The sequence below is a fragment of the Phoenix dactylifera genome, chromosome 3, assembly GCF_051530095.1.
Source record: "Phoenix dactylifera cultivar Ajwa chromosome 3, Ajwa_hap1_PhDact_Kaust_v1.1, whole genome shotgun sequence".
Lineage (NCBI taxonomy): Eukaryota > Viridiplantae > Streptophyta > Magnoliopsida > Arecales > Arecaceae > Phoenix > Phoenix dactylifera.
The window spans coordinates 22,151,816-22,167,329 of NC_143192.1; the positions used below are offsets into that span (position 1 = coordinate 22,151,816).

Genomic DNA, 15,514 nt, shown 5'->3' on the forward strand with positions numbered 1-15,514 from the left:
CTTCGAGAGGGGGAGAAACACGATCGCAGCTGGCCACAGAGAAACCCCGTCGAGCGGCAAGTGACAGGCGCGTGGCCAACGAGCGGAATTCTCCGAGGCTCAGCCCTCGGATGCCAGGCTAACCCGATGATCATCCCGGGAGCAGACTAGCCTGAAGCCCCGACCGGCCGCCTCGGCTTGCGCTAGCCTTGGCCGACCAACGAGCGGAATTCCCCGAGGCTCGGCCCTCGGATGCCAGGCTATCCCGATGATCATCCCGGGAGCAGACTAGCCTGAAGCCCCGACCGGTCGCCTCGGCTTGCGCCAGCCTTGGCCGACCAACGAGCAGAATTCCCCGAGGCTCGGCCCTCGGATGCCAGGCTAACCCGATGATCATCCCGGGAGCAGACTAGCCTGAAGCCCCGACCGGTCGCCTCGGCTTGCGCCAGCCTTGGCCGACCAACGAGCGGAATTCTCCGAGGCTCGGCACTCGGATGCCAGGCTAACCCGATGATCATCCCGGGAGCAGACTAGCCTGAAGCCCCGACCGGTCGCCTCGGCTTGCGCCAGCCTTGGCCGACCAACGAGCGGAATTCCCCGAGGATCGGCCCTCGGATGCCAGGCTAACCCGATGATCATCCCGGGAGCAGACTAGCCTGAAGCCCCGACCGGTCGCCTCGGCTTGCGCCAGCCTTGGCCGACCAACGAGCGGAATTCTCCGAGGCTCGGCCCTCGGATGCCAGGCTAACCCGATGATCATCCCGGGAGCAGACTAGCCTGAAGCCCCGACCGGTCGCCTCGGCTTGCGCCAGCCTTGGCCGACCAACGAGCGGAATTCTTCGAGGCTCGGCCCTCGGATGCCAGGCTAACCCGATGATCATCCCGGGAGCAGACTAGCCTGAAGCCCCGACCGGTCGCCTCGGCTTGCGCCAGCCTTGGCCGACAACGAGCGGAATTCCCCGAGGCTCGGCCCTCGGATGCCAGGCTAACCCGATGATCATTCCGGGAGCAGACTAGCCTGAAGCCCCGACCGGTCGCCTCGGCTTGCGCCAGCCTTGGCCGACCAACGAGCGGAATTCCCCGAGGCTCGGCCCTCGGATGCCAGGCTAACCCGATGATCATCCCGGGAGCAGACTAGCCTGAAGCCCCGACCGGTCGCCTCGGCTTGCGCCAGCCTTGGCCGACCAACGAGCGGAATTCTCCGAGGCTCGGCCCTCGGATGCCAGGCTAACCCGATGATCATCCCGGGAGCAGACTAGCCTGAAGCCCCGACCGGTCGCCTCGGCTTGCGCCATCCTTGGCCGACCAACGAGCGGAATTCTCCGAGGCTCGACCCTCGGATGCCAGGCTAACCCGATGATCATCCCGGGAGCAGACTAGCCTGAAGCCCCGACTGGTCGCCTCGGCTTGCGCCAGCCTTGGCCGACCAACGAGCGGAATTCTCCGAGGCTCGGCCCTCGGATGCCAGGCTAACCCGATGATCATCCCGGGAGCAGACTAGCCTGAAGCCCCGACCGGTCGCCTCGGCTTGCGCCAGCCTTGGCCGACCAACGAGCGGAATTTCTCGAGGCTCGGCCCTCGGATGCCAAGCTAACCCGATGATCATCCCGGGAGCAGACTAGCCTGAAGCCCCGACCAGTCGCCTCGGCTTGCGCCAGCCTTGGCCGACCAACGAGCGAAATTCCCCGAGGCTCGGCCCTCGGATGCCAGGCTAACCCGATGATCATCCCGGGAGCAGACTAGCCTGAAGCCCCGACCGGTCGCCTCGGCTTGCGCCAGCCTTGGCCGACCAGCGGAAGAATTTCCTGAGGCCCAACCCTCGGATGCCTGGCCTAGCGCCGGAAGAATTTCCTGAGGCCCGACCCTCGGATGCCTGGCCTAGCGCCGGAAGAATTTCCTGAGGCCTAACCCTCGGATGCCTAGCCTAGCGCCGGAAGAATTTCCTGAGGCCTAACCCTCGGATGCCTGGCCTAGCGCCGGAAGAATTTCCTGAGGCCTAACCCTCGGATGCCTGGCCTAGCGCCGGAAGAATTTCCTGAGGCCTAACCCTCGGATGCCTGGCCTAGCGCCGGAAGAATTTCCTGAGGCCCAACCCTCGGATGCCTGGCCTAGCGCCGGAAGAATTTCCTGAGGCCCAACCCTCGGATGCCTGGCCTAGCGCCGGAAGAATTTCCTGAGGCCGAACCCTCGGATGCCTGGCCTAGCGCCGGAAGAATTTCCTGAGGCCCAACCCTCAGATGCCTGGCCTAGCGCCGGAAGAATTTCCTGAGGCCTAACCCTCGGATGCCTGGCCTAGCGCCGGAAGAACTTCAAGAGTCAGGAGTCGGCGAGACGCTACCAAGAGTTAAGAAGAGGAAGGACGAAAGTGAAATGAGGAAACACTCTGTTTGCATTAACTTTCATTGCATCAGGGCCGAGACCCATACAACATGGCAAAACGCCAACATACAAAGAAAAGAACAAAGAAAAGTACAGAGAGTCAGTTTGGAGGAACCCCTGAGTCGGGAACGGCGAGCACGTCCACGAAGGGTGGGGAGACGGTTGGAGAATTGGCAGGCAATGGCATCGGAGGGGAGTCGAGGAGGGAGACCCCACTCAGGTCAATTCCAGGGTATTTAGCGGACACCCTTGCCAGGCCTTCATCGAAGCCTAAGGCAAAGGAGTCGGACCCCGCGTCCGACATGTCACGGATGAACTCGGCGGACTGACGATAGGCCTGTACCGCCTGACGCTCGATCTCCGCGCTCTTCTCGGCCAGCGCAGCCTCCGCTCGCTCCGTAATCTGAGCTTTCGCTTCCATGACCTTCGCCACAATCCGGTCGTCCGCCTCGGAGGAGACCCTCAGCAGATCGGCCCGAGCCTCCATGTGCCTCGCCTCGGCAGCGACGCGAGCAGCCTCAGCCTCCTCCAGGCGCGAATGAAGCTCCTGGTTGCTCGCACGAGTCCCCTCCAAGGCCGACTCCAATTCGGCCAGCTTGGCTTCAAGAGATCGGGTTCGGTTGCGGGCGTTGTCGGCCGACTGCTGGGCCTTCTCCCACCTCTCCCGGAAGTCGGCAGCCTTCCGGGACTGCTTTTCGGCCCGCTCCTCCGCCTTCCTGATCTCGCTTTCGAGACCCGAGGCAACCTTGAGTTGCTCCTGAGCATCCAACAGTTGCCTCTCGAGGACGGCGAAGCCGAGTGCCCGCTCTTCGGCCACCTGGAGCCTCGTTTCGAGGTCCCTGGTCGTCCTCCCCGCCGCAGCCTGGCCTCCCTCCTCTACAGCTTTCAGTCGGCTCTCGGTCCTCGCCAGAAGCCTCGCCTGTTCCTCGTGGCTCTCCTCCAGGCGGATCATGTACTGGGCGAGCTAAGAGATAGGAAAAATGAGAGCGTCAGACGGGGATCAACAGAGCCTATAAACGACGAAAGCGACCAAAAGAACACTCACCGACATGAGACAGACGCAGCTGGCAGCTCCGACTTCAGGGATGCTCATCTGCCGGACCTGCCTACGGTCCCTCTCCAGCAGCACCGTCTCGATGAGGTTTCGGGCGCCGGCGAAAGTGAAGGCCGACCCCGACTTCGCCCCGGAGCCGGACGGTGGTTCTGCGGCCTTACCCTTACCCATCGCTTGGGAGAGAGTCATGCCAACCGTGCGCGGGGCAGGGGCCGCGCCAGAGATCGACAAGGTCCCGCTCGGCCGGGGCCTCGGCGCGCCCCCCCTTCTCGTATCATCCGAAGCCGACCGAGTCGAAGATCGGGCTGGGGACCGACTGCGTCCGACCCGGCCGCCCCGGGCGCGCTCGGATGACACCTCCGGAAAAACGATAGTCTCATCACCGGAGGGCTGATACGGCGTCAACTGTCGGTCCGAGCCCGCGGCGTCCCCCTGATCGATGGGCCCGGACCCGTCTGTCGGCGTCGGAGTCGCCTGCTGGCGGGGCTTCTTCGCCGGTGGGACCCCGCTCGGAGGAGTCCGTTTCTTCCTCCGGACCGCTTCCAGTAGGGACGCCCTACTAACAGCCATTGCCTTGTCCGACTGCATGACGTCGTCGATTTCTGCAAAAAGGACGAGATGGTTAGAAACTAAGAAACCGATGGAAAGAAGAAAGGAAAGAGGAGAAAAGAGCTAAAAAAGAAGAAGTAGTGGCGGGCTCACGGTCGGCGGGGACCGAGCTCAGACCGACGTTCACCAAGGCATCCTCGGAAATAAGGCTAGCCACCGGGGGGAGCCGGCCCTCGGCAACCAACCCCCTCAAGACGGCGACGCCATCGGACTCCTCCCTCGACAACCTCGATAGGCCGATCGGGGACTTCATCGGCGTCTCCCAGGTTGTCCCGATTCCCCAAGAGGGATCTACGTCGATGAAAAAGAAACGCTTCTTCCAGCCATGAATGGAGGAAGGAGCCTCCTTGACGAGGCCGCACCCTCGCCGCGCCGCAAAGCACCACCACCCTCTGTCCCGGGGGTGGCCGTTCAGGCCATAGCATTCCCAAAAGACGTTCAGGGTGGCGGGAACCTCGTGCATGCGGCAGAGAACCTGGAAGGCCGTCAGGGTACGCCATGAGTTCGGCACCAGTTGCGTCGGCGCCACTCTTAAACCTCGAAGCACCTGCACGACTAAGTCCGAGAGGGGAAGGCGGAACCCAGCCCGAAGGATGTCCTCATTGATGGCGACCTTCCCTGGAGGAGGATGGGACATCCTCTCCTCAGGCCCCGGGAGCGTAACGTTGCAGGTTTCGGGAAGGTGGTACCGGGCCACGAACCTATCTAGGTCTTCGGGGACCAGCTCCGACTGAATGCGGTCTGCTCTTACTTCGTCCATCCCTAACGGCCAGTGAATCTACGGTCAGGACGGGGTCAAGAGGGGAGAAGGGACCGGAACGACTGGGGTACACTAATACGAAAGGAGAAAGTACGGAGGGCCCTAAATTGCAGAGTGGGGCAACTCACCGGAAGGGAAGGAAGAACGGCTCCGAGAGCGCCAAAGGAGGAGCGAACGAACAGTCCGACGGCAACGGCAGCAACACAAGGGAGAAACTCGAGGATGCCTGTGAAGAGAAAGGCGGACGGGGGAGGGCCCCCGGTTAAACAGGCGGAAAGGCGGGTGACGCCTCGGTGGCGCCAGAGGACGCCTGGCTGCCGAAGGTTCGTTCGCGCCCCAAAGGTGAATCGGCGCCATTAAGGAAGGATGTCCGCCGAAATCCGCAGACCGCCAGATCAGCGACAACCGCCATACGCCGTAAAGAAGGCGGGGAGCTCGAAGCGCGCGCGCCTTTCCGAGGGATGGCGGCAATCTCGAAGCATCACTCCCTTCACCCGTTCCCCTCCTGGTTCCAGGCTCGGAAGTGGGGGGCTACTGTTACGGGGGAACTTAGCCACATGCCCCACGTGACCGGCACGCGCGCCCGGGAAGACTACGGCTGCCCCTTGATCCAGCAATCCGACCTCGGGTCGGATATCTTCGGCTCCGCAGCCCGACCCCGAGTCGGCTGCCCCTTGATCCAGCAATCCGACCTCGGGTCGGATATCTTCGGCTCCGCAGCCCGACCCCGAGTCGGCTGCCCCTTGATCCAGCAATCCGACCCCGAGTCGGCAATCTCTGACAACAACAGACTGTTCCCCTGAGGCACGCCACGGCCCCCTGCTCCACTACTCCCTGCAACGGCCGTATCCGACGCTGTTTCACGATCCCCTGTAACAGCCGTACAAAGCGGAACTCCACTACGCCCTGCCATAGCCGTACCCAGCGCTGCCCCACGACGCCCTGTAACGGCCATGTCAGTGGCAACCCCATCGCGCCACACGATGACCAATCCCCAAAAGAACCCCCCAGCCTGGTATATATGCGGCTGGGGGGGAAGGGGGAGGGTAAGCAAGATTTTCCAGAGTATCATCTTACCTGCTACCTCTCCTTCTCCTTCGATCTTCCCTAACTTGATCGTCGGAGGGCCCCCACTACCCCGGTGGTGGTGCGAGGCTTGCTTGCAGGTTTCCCGACGGAAGGTGGAGCGCAACCGAAGCAATTCCAAGGGAATCCCGTTCACACCGCTGTGCCAATCGTTCTCGGTTTGAACCTCCAGCAATAGGTTTGATAGTTAGAAAGTTTAAAAAATTCATGAGGAAAAAGAAACCCTTCCCTAAGAAAAAGTTTGGAGGGAGAAATGATTGGGAAAAAGAAAAAGAAAAAGAAAGAGACCCAATCATATGCTATGACTGCAAGAGACCGGGACACATTCGTTCCGAATGCCCTCAACAAAAGAAGTATTTTGGAAAGAAGAAGAAGAAGGCATTGAAGGCAACATGGGATGATAGTGACACATCATCCTCCGAGGAAGAGAAGGAAGAGACCGCCAATTTATGCTTCATGGCGTTCGAAGACGACGAGGTATGTCAAAACCCAACTATAAATTTTACTTTAGAAGAATTATATGAAGCTTTTCAAGAACTTATGGGTGATTGTAGTATGTTAGGAGCAAAAAATAAAGAATTAAAAGCCTCCAATCAAAACTGAAGGAAGATATTGAAAACCTATTAATTGAAAAGGAGAGCGTTAAAAATATTAACACTACTAACCTAGAAATCAAAAATTCAAAACTTAGCATTGAAAATGAAAAGGCAAAAACACTAATTAAGAAATTAAATCTAAAAATAAAATCCCTACTCAATAATAATACCTTACTTGCACAAAATGTTGAATCTCTTAAAAAAGATAAGAAAGAACTAGTTAAAGAAAATTTGAATCTTAAGAATGAGGTACATAAGTACAAACCAATTGTTGAAAGATTCACACAAAGCTCTGAAAAATTAAATCTTATTCTTTCAAATCAAAGAGCTGTTTTCAATCAAGCCGGATTAGGATATAAAACTAACAAACAACAAAAATATCTAAAAAATTTCTTTGTAAAAGCAAAAAATGTAAAAACTGAAAAACCTACATGCTTTCATTGTGGAAAGAATGGACATAAAGCCTACTCTTGTATTCAAAGAAAGATCCAAACTAACAAGAGTACATTTGTGAAAGCTAAAAACATAACTAAAGTATGGGTGCCTAAGGGAACCAACCACACTAACCAAGAAGGACCCAAGAAAACTTGGGTACCTAAGAGCTTCACATGATCATTTTGCAGGTATGCCTTGCAGCCGGGAATAAAAAGAGAATGTGGTATCTTGATAGTGGTTGCTCAAGGCATATGACCGGTGACAAGAGTCTCTTTGTCACCTTGGAATCAAAAGAAGGAGGAGTAGTCACATTTGGAGATAATGCTAAAGGCCGAATCATTGGTGTTGGTAAAATCTCCATATCACCCTCCTCATTTATTGATAATGTATTGTTAGTTAACGGGCTAAAACATAACTTATTAAGTATAAGTCAATTTTGTGACAAGGGCTTTAAAGTGTCATTTGAATCATCACTATGCATAATTAGTAGTCCAATTGACAATGAGATCATACTCACAGGACATAGGCATGGAAATGTTTACATGGTAGATCTTGATGATCTCACCATGAAGGATGGCCAATGTCTTGTAGCCATGAATCCCAAAGTCAATGAGACTAGTTGGTTATGGCATCGTAGGTTAGGGCATGCTAGCATGGATCTAATCTCTAAATTAATTACAAAGGATCTAGTTAAAGGACTACCAAAAATAGACTTTGAAAAGAATAAAATTTGTGCTGCATGTCAATTAGGGAAACAAACAAGAAATTCTTTCAAGTCTAAGAACATAGTCTCAACAACAAAACCCTTGGAACTAATTCACATGGACTTGTTTGGACCCACTAGAACTGCTAGTCTAGGGGGTAAGAAATTTGGTCTTGTAATTGTTGATGATTTTTCACGTTTTACATGGGTTTCATTTCTTGCACATAAAGATGAGTCCTTTCCCGCTTTTATCAAGTTTCATAATAGAGTTTCGAATGAACTCAATCTTAAACTAAAAGCAATTAGGAGTGATCATGGTACCGAGTTTGAAAATCAGCACTTTGAAAAGTTTTGTGACGAAAATGGTATCAATCATAATTTCTCGGCACCTAGGACACCCCAACAAAATGGGGTGGTAGAGAGGAAGAATCGCACACTAGCAGATATGGCTCGTACCATGTTGTGTGAATCGGATCTACCAAAATATTTCTGGGCTGAAGCAATAAATACTGCATGTCACATTTTGAACCGTGCATTAGTTAGATCCATCTTGAAGAAAATACCTTATGAGTTAATGAAAGGTAAGAAACCAAATATAAGCTATTTTCATGTTTTCGGTTGTCGATGCTTTATTTTAAATAATGGAAAGAACAATCTAAGCAAATTTAGTGCTAAATCAGACGAGGGGATCTTCTTAGGTTATTCCTCATCTAGTAGAGCATACAGGGTCTTCAACAAGAGAACTCTCGTTGTTGAAGAATCCATTCATGTTGTTTTTGATGAAGCTAATGGAGATTCTTCTAGAAAAGAAGAAGATGGTGATGCAGGTATACTTGAAGACCGAATGAAGGAATTCTCCATACAAGACAAACAACATGAGGATGAGATCAAAGAAGATACAAATCAACAAGATGAAGAAGATCAACCTCCATCAAGAAATCAAGATCTTCCTAAGGAATGGAGGTATGCACATGGTCATCCAAAGGATCTAATCCTTGGTGATCCTTCACAAGGTATAAGAACTAGATCCTCTCTAAGAAATACTAGTAATTATCTTGCTTTCGTTTCACAAATAGAGCCTAAATCACTAGAAGAAGCTGAAAAAGATGATAATTGGATGAATGCTATGCAAGAGGAATTAAACCAATTTGAAAGAAATGAAGTTTGGACTTTAATGAAAAAACCCCCTAAGTGGGTGTATAGAAATAAACTAGATGAAGATGGAATAGTAATAAGAAACAAAGCTAGGCTAGTGGCCAAAGGATATAATCAGGAGGAAGGAATAGATTTTGATGAAACTTTTGCCCCTGTTGCTAGGTTAGAGGCAATTAGACTACTTTTGGCATATGCATGCTTTATGGATTTTAAACTCTATCAAATGGATGTAAAAAGTGCATTCTTAAATGGGTATATAATGGAGGAAGTTTATGTAGGACAACCTCCAGATTTTGAAAATCACTTACATCCAGATTATGTGTATAAATTGCATAAAGCATTATATGGACTTAAGCAAGCCCCTAGGGCATGGTATGAAAGATTAAGTAATTTCCTAATTGAAAACAAATTTAAGAGAGGAAATGTAGACAAAACCCTCTTTATTAAAAGAAAAGGAAATGAATTATTGCTTGTACAAATTTATGTGGATGATATAATTTTTGGTGCTACTAATGATAGTCTTTGTCAAGAGTTTGCCAAGCTTATGCAGGGAGAATTTGAAATGAGCATGATGGGTGAGCTCAACTTCTTCCTTGGGCTACAAATAAAACAATCAGAGGAAGGCATCTTCATTAGTCAGTCCAAATACATCAAGGAAATGTTGGAAAAATTCAAGATGAAGGATGCAAAGAAAATCAGCACACCCATGGGCTCAAGTTGCAAGCTTGACAAAGATGAAAAAGGTAAAAGTATAGACTGCAAATTGTACAGAGGTATGATAGGCTCTTTACTTTACCTTACTGCTAGTAGGCCAGATATATTATTCAGTGTTTGTATGTGTGCTAGATACCAAGCATGCCCTAAGGAATCACACTTGCAAGCTGTTAAAAGAATTTTTAGATATCTAGTAGGGACATCTAATGTAGGCTTATGGTATTCTAAACAATCTGACATAAATTTAATTGCTTATTCCGATGCTGATTTTGCCGGGTGCAAACTCGACAGAAAAAGCACAAGTGGCACATGTCAATTTTTGGGTGCTAATTTGGTTTCTTGGTTTAGCAAGAAACAAAATTCAGTTGCCTTGTCCACAGCTGAGGCTGAGTACATAGCAGCTGGAAGCTGTTGTGCCCAAGTTCTTTGGATTAAGCAACAACTTGAAGACTTCGGTATCAAAATGGATAATATACCAATTAAGTGTGATAATACAAGTGCAATTAATTTAACGAAAAATCCTGTTCAACACTCTAAGTCAAAGCATATAGAGATTAGGCATTATTTTATTAGGGATCATGTGCTGAAAAATGATGTGATGATTGAATATGTATGCACTGAAAATCAATTGGCCGATATCTTTACGAAGCCCCTTTGTAAAGATAGATTCAACTTCTTAAGGAATGCTTTGAGCTTGTATGATCCTAGCAAATGAATTGAACTTGTATTGCATTGCTTTGCTACTCAAACTAGTAATCCACCTCAAGGTAAACATAAGTGAAAATATGAATTCATCTAAGCTAAATGACGAACTGTTTGACTTTCCGGAGGATGGTTACCCTCCCTTGGACTCTTCATGGAGATATTTTCAGAGCCTATTTCATAGGTATTCGAAATTTGGTCAAACATTCCTCATTTTAATATTAATAATTCAAAAATCATTATCAAATTATTATAGAATGTATTATTAAGGGGGAGGATCACAAACAAATTCACTCTGAGTTTATCAAAAGAGATCATGTTAATTAGGGTGATTAAACAAAAATTAGAAAAAGATAGAATTCAATCTGAAATTTTTCAGTGCCGGAGACGTCTCTAGTAAATCGCAGAGACGTCCCCCCAGGCGAGACGTCTCGCCTTAGTCGCGGAGACGTCTCAGGGACCGAACTAGGTTTTTTAAAATAAGTGAAACAGCTCGAGCCGACCCGAGCTATCTTCTCTCATCCCCGACCAAAACCAAAAATCCTAGCCTCCGCTTGTTCTCCATCACAAACCCTAGCCTCCTTCTCCACATTTCCCTAGGATTTCCACTCAATGGCACCCAAAAGAGCTAGGAGGACCGGTGGAAGGCGACCTAGGGCAGCGGCCGACAGTGAGGAACGGAGGGAAGAACCTTCCGCGCCGTCTCCTCCGGTTGCTCCGCCAACCACGACCATCTCCTGTGCAAATCGCACAGTCACGACCGGTAGGTACATAGATTTTGCATTTTTAGATAATGAGGGGTTCTCTATTGGAGAGAGACTCCGAGCCCAAGGGTGGGAGCACCTTTGCACCCTCAATACCTCGACCTACCCCGGCCTAGTTAGAGAACTTTTTAGCAATATGGCATTAGGGGACTTAGGGTACACTGCATATGTCCGGGGGACATTAGTAGAAAACAATGAGGATGTCCTATCCACTGTTTTACAAATTCCTAAGGACGGTGAGGCTCCAACCTCACATCCCCAAAGGGAAATAGCCCTAAATTTAATTTTAGGAAGAGAGGACTGCGGCCCTCTTGATGTTGTCAATTCCCAAGACCTAAATGCAGAGATGAGATTACTTCTAAGTATTGTCAACAGGGTCTTGTTTCCTAAAACCGGCTGCTTCGATTTTGTTTCGGAGCGAGACCTAGTTGTTATGCATCATATCCTACTAGGGATTCCTCTAAACCTCCCTAGACTTATGTTAAACTATATTGCACTATGTCATAGGTATTCTAGGTTTAGTATACCCTATGGCATGATCTTTACCTTAGTATTCAAACACTTTAAGGTTCACATTCCCGAAAATGAACCTGCAAAGCCCTTGAGAAACACCGACTATTACAATGAGGGCACAATGAGAAGAATGGAGTTTCATAAGATAGATGGATCTTGGGTCAAAGTTCCAAAAAGAAAAGCACAAACCCTAGAGCCTGAGATCCCACATCACGAGTCTGACCACCACTCTCCTCCACCTAGCCACATGGATATCCCTGATATACCCTCCAGCTCAGCTGGACCTTCCACATCCATGCCACCACCTCCTCCAGTCAGTGGGCCTTCCTTCCTATCAGAGGATCAGATGCGCACCTTAGCATCTGTCATTTGCCAGCAGATGAGGGAGGAGATGAGATCCATGATCTCCACTGAGTTGGCCCCCATCAGAGCTTCACATGAAGGGCTTCTACAAGAGCTGAAGGAAGTTAGAGCTCAAATTGAAGCTACAACGCAAGAAATAATTGGTGTGGGTGCCACCCAAACCTGCAGGACAATTGAGCTCAAGGACAGCTTGAAGACCATTTCCAAGAGTCTCAAAGAGTTGACAAGCCCAGGAGGCAACGTGGGCACCTTGGTTGCCCAACTCAGAGGAAGAATTGAAATGGCAACCATAGAATTTGAAGCACTTGTGGCAGCCTTCCACAAGTCACAGGGAGATCAATTTAAGACCCTAATGGATTCCATCAATGCATTCATAGATGCAGCTTGTAAGGTTTACGAGCAACGTCGCCGATGAGGGACATCTTGTAGGATCTTCTTTTTGTAAACCCTAGGCTATTTTGAAACACTTTTTGCATTAAGAAATCAATACTTGTAATGATTTCTTCTCTTGACTATGTACTGACTTCAAAGGTTCACAATGATACATGAATACAATCTCTCTTTTGAAAACTTTGTGTACATTGCCAACTCTGTGTATATGTTTCTGTGATTGTGTATGTGATTTTGTGATGTGCCATAAAAATCTTATCACATACCTTGAGTGTTCAAATTTGATACAAAGAAACAATGCACATAAAACAGGGGGAGCACATCTTGTGATAACAACGTTAAACAAAAAGATGAGTCTGAAATGAATTCCAAAACTAAGGGGGAGTGATATGAATGACTGAATTCATTAATAGAAATGACTTGGACAGGGGGAGCACAACTTGAATATCCTTGAGTGGTTCACGGAAATATGCTGAATCTTACTAGGAAGTATGCTTTAAGCACCTACAGATAATTTGTCCCCTTCATTGTTGATGACAAAAAGGGGGAGTAGATATATAGATAAGGGGAGTAGAACCAAAGAACCAATATGGATAAGGGGAGTAGAACCAATATGGATACATTGGAATGCACAATACAAAATTCATGCTTAAAAGTTGAATTAGAAGAGATAAAATTGAAGAATATTGGTTTTAAGATAATTGCCCTTCTGGAAAAGAAAGGGGGAGTCAAAAAGAACTTAGCTTTCAATTATCTTTAGCATCAATATTTCATTTCACATTGTATCTAGTTCTAATCAAAATATTATACTTGTACATCTGGGCAAATACTGTGTATATGTTTAAATTTCGAATTTTGCATATACTCAGTGTTTTGTCATCATCAAAAAGGGGGAGATTGTTGACCCCCTAATGGATTTTGATGAATACAAAACACTAGAGTATAATTTCATTTATCTTAACAATTTAATTGAGGAATTCATGTGTTTTATTAAGAATATTGTTAAGAAATGTCTAGGCAAGTTCCCATAATTTTTATAAATTTATTAAAGAAGTTTTGAGATGAAGAAAACAGATCAGGAAAAGCCGAGACGTCTCCTGATAGTCTCAGAGACGTCTCTGGCACAAACAGGAAGAACTGGCACGTTGGAAGACGTCCCCGGCACCTGCCGAGTCGTCCCCACGATAGCGGAGTCGACTCTCTCAGTAGCGGAGTCGACTCTCTCAGTGGCGGCAGAAAGAGTAGTTTTTTCAAGAGATATGCGCGAGACGTCCCCACCGTACGCGGAGTCGTCCCCGCAAGTAAAAAGCAGACTTCCCGAGTCGTCCCCAAGATAGCGGAGACGGCTCTCTCAGGGTTTTCCAGAGAATGATTTTTTTTTCGGTGATAAGGCAGCGGAGACGTCCCCTGAAAGAGCGGAGTCGACTCTCTCAGGGAATTCCAGAAGACATGTTTTTCTGAGATAAAGAAGCGGAGTCGTCCCCGAGGGAGCGGAGTCGTCCCCATTCAAAAAGTGCAAACAAGCCGAGACATCCCCGTAAAGTGCAGAGACGACCCTCTCAGCAAATCAGAAAGGCAAGGATTCAAACGGTACAATTTCAGAGTCGTCCCCGTAAAGAGCCGAGTCGTCCCCAGACAACGTAAAAAGTAAAATCTTGTAGCCGAGACGCCTCTCGTTGAAGCGGAGACGTCCCCGGAGCGCCTGGGACGCGACTGACAGCTTTTACAGGTTTGGTCTGAATATCAAATCTCTCTTACTTTATCTCTAACGGCTATATTTGCTTTTTGGGCTATAAAAGGGAGCTCTTAAGTGCTTCAAAACAACTCTTCACAAACCCAAAAGCTAGATCATTTAAGAGAGAAGCAAGAGAGAGAAGTTCAAGGAAGTGAGTGCATTCAAGTGAAGAAGTCAAGTGCTTTCAAGCTTCCCAAGCGATTTCAAGCTCAACCACTCTCGCGCGCTCGGGATTCAAAGCTCACACTCAAACCTACGCGATCCACATCGGAAGAATCACCATTTCCCACGCTTCCAACGGCAAAAGGATTCTTCCGGGTTCTATTGTTCATCATTGTCTTATTTGCTTATTTAGAGCTTTTTTAATCCTTTGTAAAATCTTTTATTGTGGTGCTTGTTCCAGTCAAGGGACTTGGAACAAGGGAAAGGCGTCCCAAGCCTAAATGTAATTGGGGGTTTTAGGGTTTGTTGTTAGCCCGGTGTAAAACAACGAGTTGGGTAGTGAACTCGCAAAACTACCGTACTGTAATCGTGGATTATAGTGGAAATTCCCAACTGTGCTTTGGAGAGTGGATGTAGGAGCAGTGGAGGCTCCGAACCACTATAAAAGCTTGTGTTTGCGATTGTTTGTCTTCATAGCTTTATTTCCTGTTTAGCTCATACATTTGTGTGTTTTATTTTTAAATAGTCAAAAGTTTTTAGGACACCCAATTCACCCCCCTCTTGGGTGACCATCTCTGGGCAACAGTTATGTTTTATCATATGCTGTTGATTATATTTATGATAAACTCCTTAGTTTAGGGCAATGGTTTTAAGACTATGATGAGATCATACTAGTGAGACTTAAAATCCTAAAATCCTAATCTTAAATATTTCCAGTTATTGGTACATTGAGTCGGGGATCAATGATTACCGGAAAGACTGGCATGTCTTATGTATGCTCGATGCAGAGGATGATTGATCTCACAATCATTTGTGTGGAGACACTAATACAAAGATGTGGGTGCTCATTAGAGGAATGAGTTCACTGAATTGACCTACAAAGAAAAATCTTATGAAGTCTTACTTACATGTCAAAAGATGATTCTCTTAGTGGGAGTTGTGCAACTGATCCTATGACCTGAGATCACCATGGTATCTTGTGCACATGAACTCATATTTTGGTTTACACTCATTCATGACAATAAGTTATGTACGAGGTCTTCTGGATATGGTGAATTGTGTACGAAGATTATGAGTAGGTCAACAAGGAATTAATCACTTCTAGTAAGAGAAGATAGCATCCTATTTATTCTAATCATATGATAATTCAGGAAACCTTTGATCAAAGTAGAATGAAAATTAGAAAGAGTTTCTAATGTTTCATTATTTGAATTATCATTAAAAGATTGAGAAAAATATGAATATGCAATTGAGTTTGACATATATTCATACTCATATGCATTTTTGGGATGCAGTTTGATTAAAGGATTGAATTGCATGGTAACTTGCCACTGAAGGATATTTTTGGTATTTCCACCAAATTCCATATTTTTCGAATAGACATGACACGTTGCTAGACGTCAATCTTGTTTTAT

General features: G+C 48.0%; 1 protein-coding gene across 1 annotated transcript in view; it reads left to right on the top strand.

Moving 5' to 3' along the window:
* LOC149767983 (uncharacterized) overlaps window positions 1–15,514 on the top strand; it is a 69,702-nt gene that overhangs the window by 38,782 nt on the left and 15,406 nt on the right. The gene's annotated exons all lie outside the window — the stretch shown is intronic.